The 16,269-nt window shown below is 46.5% G+C and overlaps 1 protein-coding gene across 2 annotated transcripts in view; it reads right to left on the bottom strand.

Moving 5' to 3' along the window:
• FTO (FTO alpha-ketoglutarate dependent dioxygenase) overlaps positions 1 to 16,269 on the bottom strand; it is a 391,330-nt gene that overhangs the window by 137,176 nt on the left and 237,885 nt on the right. The window contains exon 9 of one of the 2 annotated variants that reach the window (XR_005530153.1): positions 4,376 to 4,633. The exons of the other annotated variant lie outside the window; for it this stretch is intronic. The gene's annotated coding sequence lies outside the window, so the exon portion shown is untranslated. The remainder of the gene's footprint in view (positions 1 to 4,375; positions 4,634 to 16,269) is intronic. 2 annotated transcript variants of the gene reach the window in all.

Raw genomic sequence — 16,269 nt, forward strand, 5'->3', positions numbered from 1 at the left:
TCACAGGGTCGCTAAGCTGAGAAATCACACTCTCCTCTGAACAGGTTCTGACGCTCTCAAGCCATGAAAGGCAGAGGGAAGAGACGGCCTGGCAGCACCTTTAACAAAGAATGACTCTATCGTTCTGTCTGGAAGTTTCCTGGCGAGATCTGAGTCAGAGTATGGCCCCCACAGCTGCTGGGAAGCACAGAGTCCACTCTTGAGTCCCGTCAGCTGCTAATCTTCAAAGCCTTCAACCTGCTTTTCCAGCAGCATCCTTCGTTTCTTCCAAGCGGCTCACACGGAAGTCCCCATGTGGTCCACCCAATCACACTTGGTGGTCCATGACCCCAGGCCCCTGCACACCTCCCTTCCCTTTGGGCAGCCTCTCCCCAGCTCCCTCCTCCTTCAGGGGCAGCTCACACACTGCCTGCTCCACGGATGTGGCTCTGAATCCCCTTAGCTGTCCACTGCTCTCTCTGCGGTCAAGAGCATGGGCTCTGGAATTACACCGGGGGTGGGGGCGTGGGGGGCGACTGAATCCTCACTCTGGCACTTGGGCAAGTTTGAAAACTGTGCCTCCATTTCCTCAGCCATAACATGGGGTGAACAGTCATGTCTGCTTCATGGGTCTGTTGTGAGGAGTAAACGAGACACCCCATAGTACCAGTTACAAGGGTCCCTGGCTATAAAACAGTGCCCAGGACACAGGGACTGCTTCCCAGTGTCAGCGACAGTGACAATAATAAAATAATATTATTACTGCTATTGGCATCCTCAAATCACTCTGTTTATATTATTATACATCTCTCTCTCTCTCTCCCTTTTTTTTTTTTTTTTTTTTTTGCTTGAGGGTGACTATTTTCCACTGCTTTCTTCTCCCTGGCATAGAGTGGAGGGCATCAGCGCCACCCGAGAATCCATCAGAAACCAACTGTCCGCCCTGCCTGAGGAAGACCCACAGTCTGAGTTTCACATGCCTACCCGGTGATCCGAACTTGGGTTCCATGGATGGTGGGTGGCAGAGGGCTCGGCCTTGGGAAACCCCAGCAACTCTGCATCCAGGCCCCCATGTCTCTACGAAAGTTACTCAACATCTCTTCGCTTTGGCTTTTCTCCTGTTAAAATTAGGGGATCATCATCATCATCATCATCGTCATCAAATACCATCGTAATAGTTGAGTCAATGCACATTAAGCACTTCAAAAAGTACCTGGCATGGAGAAGCACTCAGTAAAGCTGAGCCAGTACTACAATTCTTTAGGATTAGCTGAGTAAATAATACATGAGAAGCACCTGAGTACTTATTCAAAGTTCAATTAAAGGTTATTAGTAGCAGTCGTATTTATCTGATTTCAAGCCTCCCGAGGGCAGAGACCCTGCCTTCTTGAGCTCAACGGAGGCTGGGCTGTAAGCAGGCGGCTCTGAAAACCGGTCTGCTACCCGGGCGTCTGCGGCAAATGCAGAGGCCCAGGAGTCAGGCTGGGTGTTTATCTGGGGTTAGTGCCTTTGTTGGCCAGAAGGCAGAGAAACGCAGACGATTCACTCTGGCCTCAGCAGCCTTCCCCGAGGCCACCAGCCCACCGACTGTCTTTAGCCCTGGTCACTCCTCCCCAGCTGCCAGACTGCTTTCACTAAAGGTCACACCCCCCAAGCCTCGTAACTTTGGGTTTAAAAATCATCTTGACTTGATATTTTAGAGAGAACATGGCAGGCTTACTGAGTTTAATCTCTCTCTCTCTTTTAATACACCGGGGGTGGGCCACCTTTTAACCTACCTGACAAAGCTTTTAAAAAAGCCTCAGCTACAGAACTGACTGCAGCCTGAAGCAGAATGTAAAAGGAGGCCGGGAGCTTTCCACGCGGGAGGGGGCAATCCCACAAACAGGCACGCTCGCTCGGCACTCCTCCGGCACAAACCAAATTGGAGTCGCAAACTCATCTCCCTCTATCCCCCCTCCCTGGAGAAAATCAGAATCAGCGGAGGAAAAGAAACCACTCTCCTGCCAGTGCCTGGCTGCGCCTTTGAATGGTCCACTTAGCCCATCTCTTCAAATAGCCAGGTATACACAACGTCAAGGGTACGAAAAAGCTGGTTTTGCAGCAGAGGAATGGACTAAGCTGTTAGGGAGAAGTTCCCATCTTAGACAAGGTGAGAAATAATTAATGTTGGCTGCCATCGCATTAGGAGGGACCATGCTATCCACAGTCACTATAAATGTGCTGGTCTGTACAGTCATAGAGCCAATCCGGTAGCTGAAACTGTAACGATGACCTCTATAGGAAGGTCTGCTATTTATCCAGTAGAAGTCAGGATCCCTGCAAACACATGACCGTAACCTTGCCTCCAGTAGTAGGAAGTAGTCTCTAAGTGTCTAACAAGGCATTTCGAATGATCCTCACAGCAAAAAGAATGTCGTGTTTTCTTTTTTCTTTTCTTTTTTTAAATATTACACTTAAATTGAACGGACAAACAAATTCCATGACCTTGATGATCGTTTTTACTGTGGGTCCTTGTAACAACAGGTTACTGGTGACGTGAGACATTTCTTCCACTTCTAGTAGTAGAAATTTAGGGGACGAGAGAATTGATTAAGCTATCTTTCGATGGATCCACGGGAGCAACATCAGGTAAACGCAGGTAAGAGGGAGAGCAGCTGAAATTACAGTGGTCGAAAAATAATTCATGTTTCTCTCCAAGGCATAATCACTATTAAATCAGACAGGATAATACGTCAAATACAGTCCCTGCACCAGGGCACAGATTCTATTCCTGCTATGATTCCCGCTCTAGAGCCGCTCCTGGAAAGAGTTGACACTCAGCAGATCCCCACACGGTCCACTGGTAACCATTTTTTGAAGCCCCATGACGAACCATGACTTTGGACAGGACAGTTTCGGATCTCAAAGCACCACCCTCTCAAGATTAGGAATGAATCATGTTCACCAAACCAAGTGGGAAAAGTGCGTTGCAAAGACATTTCTAGTGCTGAAATATTACATTGCCAAATGTTCCTGTCAAATCGCGGTTTAATTACCTTGGCCCCCATGCCTCTTATAATCACCTGTCATTAGCAACAATGCTTGCATCTGTTTACACGTCTGTCAGAAATGCCAGCCCAGTTGAAGCCAGGGGAGAAGAAGACTTCCAGTGGGAGATGGCCTCTGCTGAAAAAAGGTCACCTGAAAGTTGACCTATCTCCATCCAGGGCCATCCCTCAAAAGGTAATCTAAGGAGAAGACCCCTGGAGCAGACATCTGAACGGTACAGAAGCAGATTTTAGACAGGGCTGTGTAGAGATTCCAAGACCAGAGAGGAAAATGTTGAGGGTTTAGTGGATGTGTTACACCTTGTTTCGTGACATTTCTGCTTGCCTCCGGGAAGTAACACTATATTGCAATGTCTTCAGGGTCTTTCCGCCCTTGGTGTCCTCCTCAACTCTGCAAGGGCGAACCTGGCTCTTACTTCTTCCATTAATGCTCCCTTCCTCCGCCAAGGACTCAGTCTGTTTCTCTTGCCACTTAGTAGCTGCCACTGCCTCCTCTATTTGAGCTGACTTTCTCCCAAAGACGGGCTTCAAAACAGACCACATGTTCCCTAGAGTCCTCTTGTTTCCCCACATCCCTAAAAACAAAGACAGATCCTTTTGTTTTGACATTTTGGCGCATCAACGGGGTGGGGAGGTATGTCATAGGGCTATTCAAAAGCCTGTAATAATTTTTTAAATATTTATTTATTTTGAGAGCGCCAGAGAGGGAGAGAGAGAATCTTAAGCAGGTTCAGTACTGTCTGTGCAGAGCCCGACGTGGGGTTTGATCTCATGGACCATGAGATCATGACCTGAGCCAAGATCAAGAGTCAGAGGCTTAAATGACTCAGCCACTCAGGCTCCCCAAAAGCCTGGGTAATAGTGTGAGTTAGTGGGTAGTGACTGTTAGGTTTTGTTTCTCTTCCAACATGCTAAATTGGTGTGACTTAAAGTTTTATCAGTAAGTATCTTTAATTTTCTGGGCATTCAGATTCATCATCTATAAAATGGAGGTAACAGCACTCAACACAGAAAGCAGCCACACACAGTAGGTACTTGATCTCAATACTTGATGAGCTTCCTGTTGATTCCTGCTTTCTCTCCATAGAAACCTTCCTACCTCATACGAGGCTCAAGGTTTACTTATGATGGATGCCATGTGCCTTATCTCACAATTAATATCTTTTTTCTGACATCACTGACTGGAAGACCTCTCACAGCACTGGGGACACGTGGAAACTTTCAAAGTACTTCGCAAATGGAATTTGGATTCGTTTTTATTCTGAGTCGGCAAACCCCACGATGGAAAGGAATCTGTACCCCAACCCTAAGGCTGCACCCCTCCTGTCTCTCCAGGCCCCTCTCACCTTCCTCTCCCTTGGGCACTATGCTCGGGTCCCGCTGGCTGGTTCCTCCTTCTTGGCCTCGTTCTGGTGGGGCTTCCTCGAGGATCGCTAAGAAGCTTTAGGCCCCTTCCCAATGGTTTCCTTTTCTCCACAGTCCTCGTCTGTCATTATCTTCTTGATTTACTCACTTCTCTTCAGTTCCTCTCCTGCCACTAGACCATAGGCTCCACCAGAACAAGAGACAGGTCGTGTTTCTTGTTCTTCCTCCTGTCTCCTGTGCTGGGTACACAATAAGTGCTCACTAAGTATCTGCTGAGTGAGGGGTGCCTGAGTGGCTCAGTCAGTTAAGCACCTGACTTCGGCTCAGGTCATGAACTCACGGTCTGTGAGTTTGAGCCCCACATCGGGCTCTGTGCTGGCAGCTCAAAGCCTGCAGCCTGCTTCGCATTCTGTGTCTCCCTCTCTCTTTCTGCCCCACCCCTGCTCACATTCTATCTCTCTCTGTCTCTCAAGAAGGAATAAAGGTAAAAAAGTTTTACAAAAATATCTGTTGAGTGAAGCAATGGCATGGCTCTTTCTTCTTAACCACCACACCCATTTTTCATGCTACTGGGGAGTTAGACACAATTTTTGGACCCTTAAGATTAATGCCAGGCTCCAATCTCAATAAAGTTCAAAGAGATGCTTCAACGTGGCCACGTGCAGATAGAAACACAAGAAACTTTCTTACTAACCCTGCCAGAGAAAGCGATAACCAGGGCAAGTTAAGTTTCTGCCCTAAAATGAGGCCCACCGAGGACTCGGGAACGAACGGGGTTTTTACAAAACAACTCTTCTACCCTCACTTGTGCTTCCGGCTCTCACTCCCACCCGACCAGGTTTCCACGGTACCTTAAACATGAGCCTCCATCTTCTCCGTGGCCCACTGCATTGTGAGCCCTGCTTTGAACGGCATCCCCACCATGTAGCGCTTGGCGACCTGAGGGCTCCACTGTGAAGGCTCAGGGAAGCCAGGTTGGACATGCTGCCCCAGCTTGAACTGTGGGGCCTCTTTACTGCACTTCCCGAAATTTAGAGAATTGTAGCCCCTTCTCTAATCTGTAACCATACCAGGGCCCTTCCTGAACGGCCCTCCGGGGAGTTCTGCACTTCATTTTTAGGCACCCTATTCCTCCCTTTCACCTTCTCTTCTGTTTGACGTTAATCTTCCTTCGTTGATCGGTATATTCAGTGACAGCCATCTCACAAACCCCACATTTCAGGGCCAGTCAAGGCACATCACCTTACCTTTTTTTTTTTAAATTTCTGAGAGAGAGAGACAGCGTGAGCAGCGGAGGGTCAGAGAGAGAGGGAGACACAGAATCTGAAACAGGCTCCAGGCTCTGAGCTAGCTTTCAACACAGAGCCTGACAAGGGGCTCAAACCCACGAACCATGAGATCATGACCCAAGCCGAAGTCGGCTGCCCAACCAACTGAGCCACCCAGGTGCCCCCACATCACCTTAACTGAAATGACGAGGTAACGTTTTGTTCTAGGAAAAGATTCCAAACCCCACCACATCCACTTTCTGGGGTAGGTTTAGGGGGAAAAAATCATGCTTCTTTCCAAATGAAAGAGCCACCTGCAGGTCGCCGTGTTCTAATACGTGCTTTAAAAGATTATTTCTTTTCCCTACAGAGACATCAGAGGACAGCGAATTCCCCCTGGTGGCGATTTCAACGACTCTAGTTACTAACTCTTCTTTCTTAAGCCGTGGTCAAGTAGAGCCATTTTCCCCCTTTGCACCTTTTCCCTTTTGTAGTTCAAGATGGGGAGTAGAGAAAACCGTGAACCTTCTTCGCATGTATCGACAAGCTGTGGACACCTCTTCCTCCACAAGCCTTAGGCCCAGTTCCTGGGCGCTACACTCTGAGCAAGACCCCAGCCTTCGTTACCAAGTTTAAAGCTGTGGACGAAGAAAACAAAAATGCACTTATTTTACAATAGGTGCATTAGGGGCAGCTACTCAAGGGCATTTTACTAGTTCAAGATGGTGAAAGAAATGGGCCGTGGCTGGCACCACCACACATGGCTTCAGAAAAATGCACTGTGGAGAACTGACACTATACCTATAATTTTAAAAGATTTGCTCATTTAAACCCACCGGCAGTATTTTCTGCCACGTAATGGAGAAATTCACAGGATGCTGGGCCCCCTCATGGCTTCTGTGGCTGTAAAAGCCCCCTTCAATGCTGGATTTTTTATATTTGGTAAATTAATAGTTTACTGTTCCAAGATTCCTCCGTGTTTATATTATTGCTTTTCGAACGTAAAAGTTTGCAGTTGTTATGGAAACATATGGTAACATTTGCTGCTAAATTTTAAATGCATTTTCTACCCCTGTTACACACCTGAAATGAAGCCAAAAAATCTCTTTGCTTTACATTAGACTGAAATTCAAACTGGCCTGGGTGACTATAAATGGTTACTGTTTGTCTTGGCTCCTACCTGTATCAGATTTAGGCTGAGGAATCTTAGGGAAGAAATTACACGGGATAAAATGGATATTTCAAAATTACGAGGCCTGCAATTCCAGTGGCTCCAAATATCAGCTTTCTGTTTCATCTCAGCCTGCCAGAAAGAAAATGGTGGGGCTGCAGGATAAAAGATCCACAACATTTACGCTCCAGAGCCAGATGCTTCTTGTTTTGATTATACTCGTGGAGGAGACTTGCAGATCCTGATCAGTTAAGTCTTGTTAGCAAATTAGATGCTTGTAGATTACAATGGTGCGAGACGCGGGTTTTAGCCCCTTGGCTTCGGCTGGAAATGACAAAAGTATAAATTCTTTCAACCCATTTTGTTCTGCAATTTTCTTCTTTGAGCGCCTCACAATTCTCTGGTAATTGTTCCTGACGACTTTTGGCCCATGGGGGTGCTGCAGTGGAAACATGCGCTGGATAGATTTTCTAAGTGGCCCAATTACCCATTTCTCCATACCCTTAACGCCTTACCCAGGTTTCCTTGTGCAATGTAACCAGTCATAAATACTACTGAAGAAGACGAAGCAGTTTGGCTTAGAAAAACATCAGATGAGAAAGACAGATGCGAATTCTTGCCTGCTTGAGCATTTTCCTGGGACTTTCAATCAAGATAAACCAAGAATCAGGAGACAGCTTCAAATGTGTGCCTTCGGTCTTGCTCCGGGACCTTGGAAACCTAACTCCCACCTACATCATGGTCCTGTGGGCTATGTTCTTTTATTCATTTCCACATGTTTGTTACGAGTTGAGATTAGTTTTCAGAGGTTAACTCTCTGTCTTTTCTTTTTGGGAATATAACTATGCTATTTGCTAGGGTTTCACTTATGTTTCAGACAAGAGTAAACATTGCTTCTATATAGTTGAAGGGAATCGGGAAAAGGATTATGATGCTTTTCTAAGTGCAGAAATATGGAAGTTGCCAAAGATTGGGACGCCTGGGCGGCTCAGTCAGTTGGGCGTCCGACATTGGCTCAGGTCATGATCTCATCGCTTGTGGGTTCGAGCCCCGCGTTGGGCTCTGTGCTGACAGCTCAGAGCCTGGAGCCTGCTTTGGATTCTGTGTCTCCCTCTCTCTCTGACCCTCCCCCACTTGCACTCTATCTCTCTCTCAAAAATGAATAAATGTTAAAAAAAAAAAAAGTTGCCAAAGATTTTGTGCATTTCCTACTATCCACAGGTCCCTGGATAGTAAGAAATTGGTGTTAATTCTGCAATTCTGCCCTCGTACTACATAGTCGGAGGGTTCTGTGGCAGTAATTGAAAAAAATAATGTGATGCTCTCCCTGCCACCCTGCCTTTTCCTCATCAGTTCAAATAAAGGATTTCAAATTCTAAGGCACCTAGTCTAGCATACATTCAAGATGCTATGGAAGGAAGCCAAGAGCTCAGAACATAGTCACAGAAGTCGCAAACTTCTCATTTCTCACCAGCAGTGCAGGTCAGAGCCCTCACAGCGCAAGGATGGTGACTGCATCATAAGATTATACATGAGTATATATAATATGTACAAATAATATAAATACAGATGCTGTGTTATTTATATAATGTAAGTAATATATATACTATTACATGCGGTGTTGTATGTTTTCACGTTTCTCCACCTTTCTCCCTCATCATTAGAGGGCGGACAGAAGTTGACATTTCTCAACCCGTCAAGATGTAGAAAGACGCAGTGACTGAAAAGTGGACACAAGACCCTCACTACCTGGGCTCAAGTCCTAGTTTGGTCACTTACAACATACCTTAATATTGGTAAATTCCCTGGCCTTCCTGGCTCCTATGTACTTTACCTGGTAAACGGAAAAGTAGCACTTGCTTGCCTGGGTTGGCATGAAGAGTAAATAAAGACTTATGGGTAAGACACTTAGAGGAGGGCCTGGCATAGATTCTTCATTGAAGGTAGCGGCTATTATTATGATAATGATCATCATCGTCCTCTTCATAATCAAGAGCACTATTATAATTGAGATACAAGCTTCCTGACCCCTTTGGTTTGTAAGGCCCGTGTTTCCTAACCTTTGATGATGTGATCCACCATCATGATTTGTGGCGACAGCCACGGACCACCTACGTTGTGTGTCTAGCACTTTCCTTTAAAAACGACTTAAAAATGTTTTTTAACCCTAAAACGTGAAGACTGACTTCACTCTTGTCCTCAACAATATCACCTGAGAACCATGGATCCAAATGTGAATTGCGCTTTTCTAATCGAAAGCAAAATACATTACCCTTAAAATGAAAAAGTGTTTGGGAGGGTATTACAAAACAGCGTGTGCCCTCAGTGCACGGGTTTTCCAGTCCGGGAGTGCCTGCTCTAGGCCTTGACGCACGTCAGAAGGGCCTACCTGGGCATGAACTGCGAGGCATTTTAGACTCGACAGACACCTGCTGCCCACAAGTCTCCATGTGGACAATACGCAGCCTTGTCAAGGGACCAAACTCGCGTGACCGTCCCTAGGCTTCCTTTCACTTAGCACATACTCAGGTCTGAACTGTGTCTTGGTGCTCAAGGACTGAAGAGAATTCCCTTTTATTAGTCTAAGTTCCTAGTAATGTGAGCATCCTGTCGGTGGGGAGACTGCAGACAGGGGGAGGCCCTTGTGGGAGAAAAAAAAAATGCCACTATATCCAGAGGTCTCGCCCAGTCTCTTGCAGACCGGATTAAATGTATTTTGAGCCCCGCGCAAACCCATTTTCATGTGATACAGTCGGTACCAGAAGAGATTAATTACTTAGGAAAAACAAGCTAACATCTCTACAGCAAATATATCATCGCCATAGAGCACGGGACATAGAGGTTTGCGCCTGCATCATTAGCTCAGCTGTAATAAATGAGACACTCTATGTGATGTATAATATGGTAAAGAAAACACAGCTGTTTGCTTCTGTAGGGACGTGCATAGGTGCACTGCACCTGAGTCTGCAAACACTTAATAAGCCCTTGACAACAGAGCTGCGTCACTCAGAACCGCGATGGCTGAAAACCATTATCCATGGATAATTAACTATGTCACGACACTGAGGTCCTAACATGAGGTCCTCATAACTCCCCACTAAGGGAAAGACAGTAAGACATTATTATATTACTAACATTTAATAAGAAGGCCGTTCTATTTGTGTGTTATTAATGCAAGCTGTAAGTTACAGCAGCGTTTGAATTATTATTAGCTCTTCTGGGCACTCTATCGCTTGAAGGGCAAAGCAGCCCTTTGAGCTTAAGAACCATAAAGAAATACTTCCAGGTGGGGCTAAAAATGTTTTTTAAATGTTATTTGCAGGGCGCTTGGGTGGCTCAGTTGGTTGAGCGTCTGACTTCGGCTCAGGTAATGATCTCACAGTTCATGGGTTTGAGCCCCGCGTCAGGCTCTGTGCTGAACAGCTCAGAGCCCAGTACCTGCTTCCGATTCTGTATCTCTTTCCCTCTCTGCCCCTCCCCTGCTCACACTCTGTCCTCTCTCTCTCAAAAATAAATGAACATTAAAGAAAGTTTTTAAAAAAGAATTTAAATGTTATTTGCAATTTGTTCTGTTTATTTTTTTCTCTGATCACATGAACATATTTATGGCACGCACGTATCGCTGGACGAGCCGTCGCTAAAACAACCAATATTAAGGAAGCACAAAGCCCCACACTTTGTAAGACATTTCTAGTGAACTCATATGATTTTCAGAAGGCCCCATCGTTTTGTTTTTCTCCAAGCATCCTGGTCATTTTGAGACTCTCCCCTACAACACAAAGTATTTAGATTTCTCGTTAACAAGGCTTTTTGACTGCTTGAAGACAAAGGCCCCTCTCCGTGTATTAAGATGACTTCCTACTGTGTGGGGCTGTTCTTTACCTCATAATTAAAATAGCACCTGAACAGGACCATCTGTGAACGTGGATTAAGGTTTTACACAGTATCTTTTCGTTTCTTGTCTGCCAAATGCCTCTAAACCTCATACAGATTTTGTTTGACATACCAACAACCACATACACACACACACACAAAGGCATGCTTCAATAAACTTTTACTATAAAAAAAAAAGAGGAAAGGAGGGTAAACATTTTGCTCATCACTGCAACCTTCCGTGCCTCAATTAAATCAATAAGTGAACGTACAGCGTTGCGATTTGCTCTAAGAATGAATGGACCATCAGTCTTTGCGTTCTGTTTCTAGGGGTCTGTCAGTTTACAGCAACCCTGGGACGTCGTGTGCCACTTAATTTCCCTCTTCCTTTTTCAAATACACATTTTGGAAAAGACATTATTTGTACAAAAGGCTGCCAAGACCCTGAGTTAGGATGGATTTGGATATACGGACTATTTCACAAGCTAGTCTTATTTAACCAAAATAAAGTCGCTTAGGGAGTTTTCTGCACAAACTGCAAATCCGTAAGTGCAGAGATTATAAACATTGATACAGACATTTCTTCCAGAGGGTTTTCTGACCCGATGTTAACTTTACATTAGAAATTCATGTTTCTTTAGAAATGTTGGCTTATTTTAGTGAAATGGTTCCTTTGGTATAGTTGGGGCTGTGATGTCAACCTGACTGCATTCTAACAGCCCTTATGAAATATTTACAATGAAATTTAGCCACGCATGCGTCACAGCTGACTCTAGCGGCAGCCAAAGTTTACGCGTACCTTTTTCTTTTCACTAAAGAAATAGTTTTTATGTCTTCCTCTCCTCCAGAAGATCAAACCCACATGTATTTAACAGCTTCCCAGACCACACCCCCATGTGGGCATCGGGCTGGATCAGTGAGACTAAAAGATTATTCTGACCACATGATATCTTCGAGCCATGGAGGAACAGCTGGGCTCCCCCAGGGTGGAGCTGGTGAGGCCTAAACTCGAGGGTGCAACAGGAGAAATGGCGATCGCTAGCGCAGAAGCCCCCTGCCCTTCCCCCCTGAGAATCAGACCCTTCATCGGATTCAACATCGCCAACGTTTTTGCAGATGCCCTTTTTATGGTCACAATGAGTGCCACGTACACCTCATTTACTTCTGAAAACTCATATGCGTTCTCGGTAAGAGAAAAGGGACTGTCAAGTTAGAGGCAAAATATATATAGATTTCCTCCAAGCGAGAACCCAAAAAGAGTAGAAGGATATTATAAGGTCACAGAGGCAGTGCCCAGACCGCACCCTCGTCTCCTGGCCAGCGCCATCGTCTCCCTCGTTGAGAAGTGTGGGAAAGCGGAGAAGAGTTCTCAGACAGGGTGGCCACGACTTCCAATCTCTATCAGAAACACAGCCACACCACCCAGTCTCCAGGCAGGTACTGATTAAGCAGCATGAACAACAGGTATGGACATCTGAATTTCCCCTAACATTTAAACAGTTAGAAGGCTTTGGAAGCACATACACACATTTTCCATTTTCCACTCCTCTTGAAAATGTAGGGGACCTAGTAACACGGATCTGGCCTCCTGGCAAGGCTGAAGAGGGGTCGCCTGCTTCGGATAGGCTGTGCACCTCCCGTTCCCTTCAGCCACCCCACTCTGGCTTCGTTTGTCTGGGGGCACCTACCGGGCCCTGCGGGCATCTGGGCTTGTGACCCGTTGTCCGAATTCACTAGAAGACTCCCAAATTTCCAGGTACTGTGCTGCTGTCATTTAGAGCTCAGAAACACACTTCCTTGGGAACGTCCGGTGCCTCTTGGGCACAATCCCACCATTGTATGTGCCCTCCTAACCCCCTCAAAATCCATGCCATTCTCCTGGTGACACAGCCTGGCGGTGATGGCCTCACGTGCCTTCACGCAGACAGGAAAATGCTCTGGAATATCCAGGGAGAGACCGCCAGCTCAGGGACTCGACACACCCTTCCTGCCTCCCCTCCGCAGCCGGCTGGCCATGCTTCTAGAAGATACTGTGCTTCACGCAGCTGCCGTGCTCAGGGGCCCCCCAGAGCTCTCCCAGCGAGCGTATGTAGCATGCGGAATTTCAAATGAAGAACCAACAGCAGAAAGAACATTTACAGTAACTCTACAAACAAGCTAAATGAGAGACTTGTGTTCAGTCGTTAAAAATAATAATGCTAAGGGCCCCCAGGGCTGGAATGTAAAGCTTACTCTTCGTGTGAGGGGGAAAAAAAAATGTGTGTATTATCCCAATAGGATAACCTGCTAATTTCTTTAGCAGGCAATTTTGGAGTACGTGCATTCATAGTGAGATCTCAGTTTATCAGATTATGAGAACAATAACAACCACAATGAAAATGTTGGTTTCAGCGCAGGGCTTTGGGGAGGGGTGGGGGGTGCTGCCGGGAGGTGCCTCGGGCTCCCCGCCCCTCGGCCCTGCTGTCTCCTGGCCCAGGCCCGGAGTTCATTATAGAGTTATCTCCCTCACACTTTGCAGATGATGCCTAACATCATGACAACAGAGAAGAGGAAAGGCCTCCGGACCTGCCTCCCTACAAGTTTCTGTAAAGTAATGAATACAGACAGCTTGGGGACCATTCACCTGCACTGCCTGCCTCTTCCTGCCTGCGAAGTGAAACCACCAGGGATTGGCAGAAGGCACTTGTCTGACAGGGCCAGGACAGCCTTTCTCCTCGGTGACAGCCCGGGCCTCCCCTCTTAAACTTGACCCACCCTAATTCCTTCACAATGCGGCGGCGAGGCAGCTGACAGCAGCAGCTGCGGCTCCTAAGCGAGATGGATGGAATTTTCCTAACTAGTTCCCCAAGTTACGTTTTACCTTCAAGATAATTTATGAGCTGCTCCGGAGCCTTGAAGAGACAATATGCTTGCCATAAAATTAACTGTAACAGTCTTGTAGGTTATAATTAACACTGGGAGGGTAGCACCAACTGGACGAAACACATGGCATAATTGATGGTAAGACTGGAAATGAAGCAGGCTAACGAAATCATTACGGTGCACGCTGCCTTAGCAAAAAAAAAAAAAAAAAAAAACCCTCTGCTTTCCGAGGGTTAATTACAATCGCCTTCCAGGGCCCAGATTTCCAGTAGGGGAAGCGGCCAGGGCTGGGCAGCGAGGGTGGAGGCAGTGCTGGCAAAGCCCAGGGGCACCTGGGCAGTGATGGAGGCCGTCTCTGGTCTGGAAGGATCTGGCGTTGAGCTTCCCGGAGCTCGGGCTGAGCCCTATGCAGGCCTGCCTGACAGACATGACTTCATTTCCTCAGTCAATAGCATCTTTTTCAGTGAAGAAAAAGATATGGGTGAGAAGAAGAGACTCAGAACTTCCAAAATGCCCTTCAGGAGGCTTACGATGTTTATTTAGAATACGACAGAACGAACGCATTTCAGCTTGACGTGGGCATGTCTTCACGAAAAATGAAGATAAGTCCACTAAACCTGGAGGTTTATTGAACTAAAAGAGAACCCTGTCCAGAGAAGAGTACGGAGAGAAAGCTAATGAGAAAAGTGTCAATCACTCCCATCTCGGAAAGCGACGCTCAACCATTCCTTTCGAGCGGATACTAAACAGCCTGATCGATACCTGAAAACAGGCTATCCTAGAAGGGCCAGAGTCACTCAGATCATTTCAATTAGTGATGTGAAGGTGGCTGACCTATTTTTTGTTTTGTGATCGGTTTTGTTCTTTTGTCCTGGGACAAGGTGCTGAGCCTCATTCTGATCCACGATGCAACAGTGTCCCCTATAGGCCGCTGGAACGGTGCCTTGCCACCCCCCACCCCCCATGACTGCCACGACCAAAAGCCGAGTTAAAACTTTTATCTCTAACCCGGAATATACATTATAGTGTAAATTTGTCAAACGCATTGGGGATATCCCAACGTAGAATAAGATCATGACTCTCTACGTGCGGTAAATGGTTTTATAGACAGAAACACACCGGTAGAGCTGGTGACTGACCCGTCGTACGGCAGATAAATGCTGTCCGATCACCTTCAGGACACCCACTCCAATCAGCCTTGACTAACCAACCCAGCCTCAAAATTACTCCACTTAGAGGATTTACAGATGCTTGAGGCCAGACTTTGATGTTCTCATCTGTGCCCCTGATCCCTCCTTCTCAAAGATTGTAACCAATATAAAAGAATGACATAGCTATAAAGGTAATAACTTTCCTTGAAAAGACTTACTTCATAAAGCATGGGCTGGAAATTATTTCTTTAGAGACAGAGAGGCACCCGCAACTAAAAAGTGCCGAACATGTTTAGGTACCGGAGGAAATAAACCTTTACAGATATGCACCTGCCTTTCTCCACACTGGGAAGGATCCGGGAAGGGCTCTAAGCCCTATATGGTGAGATCCACTTCAAAGTACCGAGTGAACCTAACATGGTGGGAAAGTCTTGCTGTGGCTTCCACCCATGACCTCCATGCTTAGCTGTGTTGCCTTGGGCAAGTTACTCTCCATCTCTCTGCCTCTAGCTACTCACCTCGTAAAACATTTAAAACCCCAGCACTTAGTAGGTTCTCCATTAATGTTAGTGGCTCTCATTACTAGAATAAGGACAACTGCGGATTTCAAGGACAGCGGAGGGAGGAAGGTGAACTGAAGTCATCAGGGGAACACCGCTCCTACCAGCAGATGCTCCCGGGGTCTCACTTACAGAACCGCGCCTCATCCCCCTGGATTGAGCTTTCTCTTTTAGATGAAGTCGCTGGGACCCGGGTCTGTGACAAGCCCCAGAGTTCATAGCCAGCTGGCGATAGGATTCAAACTGGAGTTTGGGCCTCTGTCAAGTCTATGTGACGGTGCTTAGCGCGGGGCCTGGCACAGGGCAAGATGTGTCCAGTGTTCACCCTCGCACCGATTTGGCAATGTGGGGCCCCCTCTCACAAGGCTAGGGCTTTACATGGGGGCTTGCTCACCAAGGACGAGTATGGCTGGATTTATACAAATTTTCCTGTTTTGATCTAAAGGTGATGGGTAGTTTTTACTGAACAGCTAATATGTTACAGGTCCTTGCTTGAGGTGTTTTATGTAGAATTTGTTAATCAGCCCTATGAAGTAGGTTCTGTTATTATTATCCCCTGCGCAAGTTACAAATGAGAAAATTGAGGTTCGGCGTGGTTAAGTAACTTCTCTATTATCGCCTAGAGTTATAGACAGATCCAAGCCTCAGACAACTTGCTCAGGATCTGTGCTCCCAACCTCTAGGCCATGTTAATGAAATCTGCTCTGAAAGAAATCCCGGCCCCCCTCCCCCGCCCCGCACCATTTATCATTGAAAACTAGATCTCTATGGAAAGAGGTAGCCCAGATTTTATCCCATGACCCATAACCACACATAGATTTCTCGCCTATTTCTCACTCCTTCTGGAGACAAATTGTTACCTACCCACCTGCAGCCAACACAATTTCACAACAGGAGCGGTATTCCCCACAAGGGCTGGGCATACGGTGAGAACCACATAAGAACACTTGGGGAGAACCTGCCCTTTCTTTCCACGTTCTTTGTACAGAA

Source organism: Hyaena hyaena, unplaced genomic scaffold (genome assembly GCF_003009895.1).
Source record: "Hyaena hyaena isolate Hyena2069 unplaced genomic scaffold, ASM300989v1 scaffold_7, whole genome shotgun sequence".
Classification (NCBI taxonomy): Eukaryota; Metazoa; Chordata; class Mammalia; order Carnivora; family Hyaenidae; genus Hyaena; species Hyaena hyaena.